Below are 9337 nucleotides of genomic sequence, written 5' to 3' on the forward strand. Positions count from 1 at the left end.
AACAGTCCAGTTTCATTCTTTTGCACATGGCTTTCCGACACAGACAGAGTTTAAAATACTGATATAAGAATGCTTAAGAAACTTAGTGAGAATTTCTTTTTTTTTTAATTAAATTTATTGGGGTGACAATTGTTAGTAAAATTACATAGATTTCAGGTGTACAATTCTGTATTACATCATCTATAAATCCCATTGTGTGTTCATCACCCAGAGTCAGTTCTCCTTCCATCACCATATATTCGATCCCCCTTACCCTCATCTCCCACCCCCCACCCCCCGCCCATCCCTCAAAAAAGAGATAACAATCATAAAGGAGAACATAAAACCATAAAAAAGTGTTGCCTCGTTACTTTTGAAACCCTTGGCGGGAGCTGCCGCAGAGCGCTGCAGTACCTGTCTGCTAGTGGGCATGCGTTGCGTCTGTGGGCCTGGCCATGGCACTGCAGCTCTCAAAGGAGCAAGGCATCACCTTGCGTGAGAGCACCGAAATCATGGCCGAGTTGTCATTTGGCATCAACAGCGTTTTCTATCAGCATGTCATATATCCATCTGAAACCTTTATGTGAGTACAGAAATATAGACTCACTGTGCTTGTAACTACTGATCCTGAGCTCTTGAAATACCTAAATAATGTGGTGGAATAACTAAAAGATTGGTTATACAAATGTTCAGTTCATAAACTGGTGGTAGTCATCTCAAATATTGAAAGTGGTGAGGTCCTTGAAAGGTGGCAGTTTGATATCGAGTGTGACAAGACTGCCAAAGAGGACAGTACACCCGGAGAAAAGTCTCAGAAAGCTATCCAAGATAAAATCTGTTCAGTGATCAGACAGATCACAGCTACAATGACTTTCCTGCCACTGTTGGAAGTTTATTGTTCATTTGATCTACTGATTTATACAGACAAAGATTTGGTTGTACCTGAAAAATGGGAGGAGTTGAGACCACAGTTCATTACCAACTCTGAGCAAGTCTGTCTCCGTTCATTCACTACCACAATCCCCAAAGTAAACAGCATGGTGGCCTACAAAATTCCTGTCAATGACTGAAGATGACATGAGAACAATGACATAATTCTCAAGTGTGCTTTTCCTCAAACCAAGTCAACTGTAGTTCACATTTTATTTCATTGGTTAATTTTTAGTTGGGGAACTTAACATACTTTACTGAACAGTACATAACGGTCCCATTTTTTGTTATCTGTTTGATTTTTCATAAGGTTGACATAATTTTTTGCACACTATGCAAAAGGGAACCAGCCGATTACATCAGCACTGTAATGTCAGTTCCTTTGGAAGTGGTAACTGTAGATGGAAAAACTTTTCCTACAATGCTAAATGCCATCCTAAATCAGACCTTTTGGCCAAATAGCTTGACTCAGAATGTAGGTAGGAAGATACTTAAATATGAAGTAGCAAAAGCAGTCTAAATATTCAGAATCTTTGTTTAAGTCCGAAAGTAACTGGTAATCCACAAATAACAAAATATTGCTATTAAGTCCCTTTGCCGTTTATTTCATTTGTATAGGTTCCATATTGAAAAAATGTCCAATTATTTTATTTTAATTTATATAACTTACACCTACAAAGCAACTGATATTTCTACCGTTTAAATTCTAGTGATACAGAAGCCTTAAAAATGTCTTTTTGTGTTTAATAAAATCAAGGTTTAAATGACAACGATAAATAAAGTTAAATATGTGTGTTTTAAAAAAATAAATAAAAAAAACAATCAGAAATAAAGAATTCAATAACTGCAATGAAGAATACACTAAGAGGAATCACCAGCAGATTAAATGAAGCAGAAGATCAAATCAACAATTTGGAAGACAAAGTTGCAGAAAACATCCAGTCAGAACAACAAAAAGAAAAAAGAATAAAAAACAATGAAGATAGTTTAAGGGACCTGTGATACAACATCAAGCGTAACAACATTAACACCATAGGAGTACCAGAAAGAGGAGAGGGAGCAAGGGATCATGAACCTATTTGAAGAAATAATGACTGAAAACTTTCCTAACCTGGTAAAGGAAATAGACATACCAGCCCAGGAACAGCAGAAAGTCCCAAATAAGATGAATCCAAATAGGCCGACACCAAGACACATCATAATTAAAATGGCAAAGGTTAAAGACAAAGAGAGAATCCTAAAAGCAGCAAGAGAAAGACAACTAGTTATTTATAAGGGAGCATCCATCAGACTAACAGCTGATTTCTCAATAAAAACTTTCCAGGCCAGAAGGGAGTGGCAGGAAATACTCAAAGTGATATTAAAAAAGGAAAGGGCCTACAATTAATAGTACTCTGCCCAGCAGGGCTTTCATTTAAAATTGAAAATGAGATAAAGAGTTTCCCAGACAAGAAAAATCTAAGGAATTCATTATCACTAAGCCAGTATTACAAGAAATATTAAAAGGACTTCTTTAAGCAGAAGAAAGGAGAAAACAAACAAAGATCAAAAATATGAATAATAAAATGGCAAAAACTATGTACCTATCAATCAACACTTTAAATGTAAATGGATTAAATGCCCCAATCAGAAGACATAGGGTAGCTGAATGGAAAAGAAAACAATATCCATGCAAATGCATTTTATAAGAGACCCACCTCAGATAGAAAGACACACATAGACTGCAAGTAAGAGGATGGAAAAAGACTTCACATGAATGGAGATGAGAAAAAAAGCTGGGGTAGCAATACTTACATCATACAAAATAGACTTTAAAACAAAGACTATAATAAGAGACAAAGAAAGCTTTACATAGCAATAAAGGAATCAATCAAACAAGGGGACATAACTTTAGTAAACATTTATACACCTAACATAGGAGAACCTAAATATATAAAATAAATATAGACCAACATAAAGGCAGAGATGAATAGTAACAAAATCATAGTAGGGGACTATAACACCCAATTGAGACCAGTGGACAGATCTTTCAGACAGAGAAATCAACATGGAAACAGTGGTCTTAAATGACACAGTAGACCAGATGGATTTAACTGATATTTTTAGAGCATTTCACCCAAAAGCAGCAGAATATACATTCTTTTAAAGAATGTAACGTCATCAAAATGGCAGGGTAAGGTGAGCATCTGTAAATCTCCCCTGGAATTTACAACTAATCGAACAACATAACTCCACAAAGGACTCCCTGCACAGCAGACAGGCAAGACAAAGAGGCCCACTACTAAATTCACCTAAAGGTGGGTGAATCGCTAGAGCGGGGCAAGAGGGAAGGGAGAAGTGCGGAAATGGAGCCGCAAGGGCGCAGGACACAGACCTAGCTCAGTGCTCCGAGCTCGCTGCATCCCGGAACTACCACACCTGCGGGAGAGGGAAGAACTCGGACTGCTAGGGCTCCATTTATGGCCCACAGGGCTGAGGGGACAGCATATAAAATGGCTGAACGCAACGCTCACGGCAGAGACCTCGGAGAAAAGACTAAGGGAAGAAGGCTGAAAACGGTGGTTTAAGCCCTCACAGCCACAGAGAATGGAAGCCTTAGGCACTGAGACTAGCCACCCCCTCCCTACCCTCCCAGAGGTCGCCCCTCCCGCACCTGCCCGGTGCTAGAAGCAGAACAGTAGCAGTGTAATATCAAAAGAACAGAATATTTGCTGTTCTGAGAACTGTGGACGGCAGACACAGACTCGCAGCCCAACTAGTTCCAGCAAAGGGGAGTGAACTATGGAAGCAGGACCGGCTGTGGTGCTGGTCACCGCCACTGCTCTGGGCCACCTCTCACAACTCACACCGCCCCTGTCCCCACCTATCTGGGCAGATCCATGCAGGAGTAAACAGACCTGATGAAACATACGGGCTCTGAATCTGGTGCAGAAAGAGCTTTGGAACTTCAAAATCTCTCCGCATACACACACGGACACTGCGCCCTGTGACCCAGGTGAACTATTAACAGAGGAGAAGCCTGTCTCCCAGGAAATCCCCCCATTGTGTGACAACCTGGAACAGTGCAGAGAAAAAATAGCACTACCATGTGAGAGAGAGAAAACGGCTGCAGTCGGAGAGAAAATAAAACATTCTACCAACAAGTACTGGAAAACAAAAGAAAGACCTCTTCCTATCAACCTGTTGCAGAACCCACTCCTGTAGATGTTTGGAAGGGAAATAATAAATCAGTAATTGCCATGAATAACCAAGACAATAAGACAGCTCAGAAAGAATGTGAAAAGGCTCCAGAAAAGGAACTTAAAGATATGGAAATATGTGACTTAAATGACAGAGTATTCAAGATTGCAGTTCTGAAAAAACTCTATGAGAAGCAAGAAAACACAGAAAGGCAGTTCAAGAAACTCAGAAGCACAATTAAAGAACAACATGAGCATTTTACAAAAGAGATTGATATTTTAAGAAAGAACCAAATAGAATTGCTGGAGATTAAGAACTCAATAAAAGAAATTAAGAACGAAATAACCAGCTTAGGTAGTAGAGTTGACCAGATGCAGAAAAGAATCAGGGACATCGAATACAGAAACCTAGAAATGACACAGATGGAAGAAGAAAGAGACTTGAGACTTCAAAGAAATGAAAGAACTCTACAAGAACTTTCTGACTCCATCAGAAAGAGCAATATAAGAATAATGGGCATACCAGAAGGAGAAGAAAGAGAGAAGGGAACAGAGAACATATTCAAACAAATTGTTGATGACAACTTCCCAAACTTGTGGACAGAACTGGATCCTCAAATCCAAGAAGCAAATAGAACACCTAATTACCTCAATCCCAACAGGCCTTCTCCAAGGCACATTGTATTGAAGCACTCTAAAATTAATGACAAAGAAAGAATCCTCAAGGCAGCCAGGGAAAAGAAGAAGGCAACCTACAAAGGAAAGCCCATTAGATTATCATCAGATTTCTCAGCAGAAACTCTACAAGCCAGGAGGGAGTGGAACCAAATATTCAAACTATTGAAAGAGAGAAATCATGAGCCAAGAATAATATATCCAGCAAAGATATCCTTTAGATATGAAGGAGGAATAAAGACCTTTCCAGACATACAGAAGCTGAGGGAATTTTCTAATACACGACCTGCACTACAAGAAACAATAAAGGAGGTTATCCGACCACCATCAACAAGGACAATTTGTGGCAACCAAAACATAAAAAGGAGGAGAGTAAAGGCCTGAACTGGAATACGGGAATGGAGAAAGCAAGAGTGCTGAAGAAAATGGAATACTATAAATATGTAGCTTTATTTTACATAAACTTTATGGTAACCACTCAAAGAAAATCAAGAATTGAAATATATACTGTAATAAAAGAAGAAACAGAGGGAAACATCATAGAATACCACCACACAGAAACAACAGACACAAAAACCATCAATGTGATACATCACATAAACAAAATAAAAGACAAAAATCATATGATTATATCAATTGATGCAGAAAAAGCGTTTGGCAAAATACAACATACATTTATGATTAAAACACTTAATAAAATAGGTATAGAAGGAAAATACCTTAACATAATAAAGGCCATATATGACAAACCCTCAGCTAATCTCAATTAATGGTGAAAAACTGAAGCCTTTTGCTCTATGTTCAGGAACGCGACAGGGTTGTCCCCTATCACCTCTGCTTTTCAACATAGTGTTGGAATACCTTGCCGGAGCATTCAGGCAAGAGAAAGAAATAAAAGGCATCCAAATTGGGAATGAAAAATTTAAATTGTCACTCTTTGCAGATGACATGATGCTATATATAGAAAACCCTAAAGACTCCACCAAAAAGCTATTAGAAACAATCAACAAATACAGTAAAGCCGCTGGCTACAAAATCAACGTACCAAAGTCCCTTGCATTCGTATATACTAACAATGAAATCTCAGAAAATGAAATACAAAAAACAGTTCCTTTTGCAGTTGTAGCAAAAAGAATAAAATACATAGGAAAAAACTTAACCAAGGATGTGAAAGACCTATATGCTGAAAACTATAAGACATTTTTGAAAGAAATTGAAGAAGACACAAAGAAATGGAAAGACATTCCATGCTCGTGGATTTGAAGAACCAACGTAGTTAAAATGGCCATATTACCCAAAGCAATATACAGATTTAATGCAATCCCCATCAAAATCCCAATGGCATTTTTTAAAGAAATAGAACCAAAAAAATCATCAGATTCGTTTGGAACCACAAGAGACCCCGAATAGCCAAAGCAATCTTAAGTAAAAAGAAGAATGCTGGAGGTATCACACTCCCTGACTTTAGCGTGTACTACAGGGCTACAATCATCAAAACAGCATGGTATTGGCAGAAAAACAGACATATAGACCAACGGAATAGAATTGAGAACCCAGAAATAAAACCACATAAAAATGGACAGATAATTTTTTACAAAGAAGCAAAAAGCATACAATGGAGAAAAGACAGCCTCTTCAATAAGTGGTGCTGGCAGAATTGGATAGCCACGTGCAAAAGAATGAAACTGGACTGCTATTTGTCTCCGTGTGCCAAAATTAATTCAAAATGGATCAAAGACTTAAGCATAAGACCTGGCACAATAAACTGCATAGAAGAAAACATAGGTACTAAACTTATGGACCTTGGGTTCAAAGAGCATTTTATGAATTTGACTCCAAATCCAATTCTGCCAGCACCACTTATTGAAGAGGCTGTCTTTTCTCCATTGTATGCTTTTTGCTTCTTTGTCAAGGGAAGTAAAAGCTAAAATAAACGATTGGGACTATATGAAACTGAAAAGCTTCTGCACAGCAAAGGAAACCATCGGCAAAATAAAGAGGCAACCAACTGAATGGGAGAAGATTTTTGCCAACAGTGCCTCCGATAAGGGGCTAATATCCAAAGTATACAAGGAACTCATGAAACTCAAAAACAAAAAAACGAACAACCCAATTGAAAAATGGGCAGAAGACCTGAAGAGACATTTCTCCAAAGAGGACATACGAATGGCAAATACACATATGAAAAAATGCTCAACATCACTAATCATCAGAGAAATGCAAATAAAAACCTCAATGAGATATCACCTTACCCAGGTCAGAATGGCTCTCATCAACAAGACAAATAGTAACAAGTGTTGGAGAGGCTGTGGAGAAAAAGGAACCCTCGTACACTATTGGTGGGAATGCAGACTGGTGCAGCCACTATGGAAGGCAGTGTGGAGGTTCCTCAAAAAATTACGAATAGAATTACCCCCAAAAATCTGAAAACATTTATCTATATCGGCAATGTTCTCCAATGTTCATTGCAGCTTTATTTACGGTGGCCAAGACATGAAAACACCCAAAATGTCCTTCGATAGATGAATGGATAAAGAAGTTGTGGTATATACACACAGTAGAATACTATTCAGTGGTAATAAAAGATGAAATAGGACCATTTGTGACAACATGGGTGGATCTTGAGATTATAATGCTAAGCGAAATAAGTCAGACTGAAAAAGCAGAGAACTATATGATTTCAGTGATATGTGGTATATAAACCAAAAACAATTGAAGAACAAGACAAACAAATGAGAAACAAAAACTCGTAGACACAGACAATAGTTTAGTGGTTACCCGAGGGTAAGGGGGGAGGGGATGGTAGATGAGGGTAAAGGGGATCAAATGTATGGTGATGGAAGGAGAACTGACTCTGGGTGGTGAACCCACAATGGGATTTATAGGTGATGTAATACAGAATTGTACACCTGAAATCTATGTAACTTTACTAACAATTGTCACCCCAATAAATTTAATTTAAAAAAAAAAAAAAAAAAACTTAAAAAAAAATAAAGAAAAACGGCTGGCCCGGTGGCTCAGGCGGTTGGAGCTCCGTGCTCCTAACTCCAAAGGCTGCCGGTTCAATTCCCACATGGGCCAGTGGGCTCTCAACCACAAGGTTGTCGGTTCAACTCCTCGAATCCCGCAAGGGATGGTGGGCTTGGCCCCCTGCAACTAAGATTGAATACGGCACCTTGAGCTGAGCTGCCCCTGAGCTCCCAGATGGCTCAGTTTGTTGGAGCGCATCCTCTCAACCACAAGGTTGCCCATTCAACTCCCACAAGGGATGGTGGTCTGTGCCCCCTGCAACTAGCAACGGCAACTGGACCTGGAGCTGAGCTGCGCCCTCCACAACGAAGATTGAAAGGACAACAACTTGACTTTGAAAAAAAAAGTCCTTGAAGTACACACTGTATCCCAATAAAGTCCTGTTCCCCTTCCCCAATAAAATCTTTAAAAAAGAAAAAAAGAAAAAAAGAAAAGAAAAAGCAAATAAAAAAATAAAAACAACTACTCGACTTGGAGCTGATGTGTCCTGGAAAAAATACACTTAAATAAGTTTAAAAACGTTTTAAAAAAAAATGAGCAGAGGAACTTAAATATTTCTCCAACAAGGACATATAGATGACCAATAGTTGCTCAACATCACTAATCATCCGAGTAACGCAAATAAAAACCACAGTGAGATACCACCTCACTCTGGTCAGAATGGCTATCATCAATAAATCAACAAAAGAGAACAGAGATCCTTTATGTACTGTTAGTGGAATGGCAAAATGGTGCAGCCATTATGGAAAACTGTATGGACGCTCCTCAAAAAATTACAAACAGAACTACTTTATGACCCAGAAATTCCACTCCTGGTTATTTATCCAAAGAAATTCAAACCACTATTTTGAAAAAATATATGCACCCATGTTTACTGCAGCACTCTTCACAATAGCCAAGCTATGGAAACAACTGAAATGCCTATGAATAGACAATTGGATAAAGAAATTGTGGTACATTTATAAAATGGAGTGTTAGTCTGCCATGAAAACTAATGCAATCTTACCATTTGCAACAACATAGATGGACCTAGAGGATATTATGCTAATTGAAATAAGTCAGCTTGAGAAAGACAAATACCATATGATGTCACTTATATGTGGAATCTAAAGAACAGAAGAAACAAGCAAACAAAACAGAAATAGATTCATAGACACAGAAAAGAAACTAACTGTTACTATGTGGGAGGGGGTTGGGAGATGGGTGCAAAAGGTGAAGGGATACGGAGGTACTAATTGGTAGTCACAAAATAGTCATGGGGTTGTGAAATACAGTATGGGGAATATAGACAATAATGTTGTAAAGACTATGTATGGTGTCAGATGGGTACTAGACTTTTCACGGGATCATGTCATAGATTATACAAATGTCTAACCACTGCACTGTACACCTGAAACTAAATAAAATAATATTGAACATCAACTGTAATTAAATATATAGTTATATAGTCACAGGATATAAACTGCAGCATAGGGAATATAGTCAATGGTATTGTAATAGCTATGTACCATGTCAGATGGGTAGTAGACTTGGTGGGTTTATCA

At 38.4% G+C, this 9337-nt stretch overlaps 1 pseudogene; it reads left to right on the forward strand.

Annotated features, from left to right (window-relative positions):
• Positions 1 to 434: 434 nt before the first annotated feature.
• Positions 435 to 1049, forward strand: LOC109434376 (mitotic spindle assembly checkpoint protein MAD2A pseudogene; annotated as a pseudogene).
• The last annotated feature ends 8288 nt before the right edge of the window (positions 1050 to 9337 follow it).

Source organism: Rhinolophus sinicus, chromosome 18, assembly GCF_057876585.1.
Source record: "Rhinolophus sinicus isolate RSI-liver-muscle chromosome 18, RSI-T2T, whole genome shotgun sequence".
NCBI classification, from domain to species: Eukaryota; Metazoa; Chordata; class Mammalia; order Chiroptera; family Rhinolophidae; genus Rhinolophus; species Rhinolophus sinicus.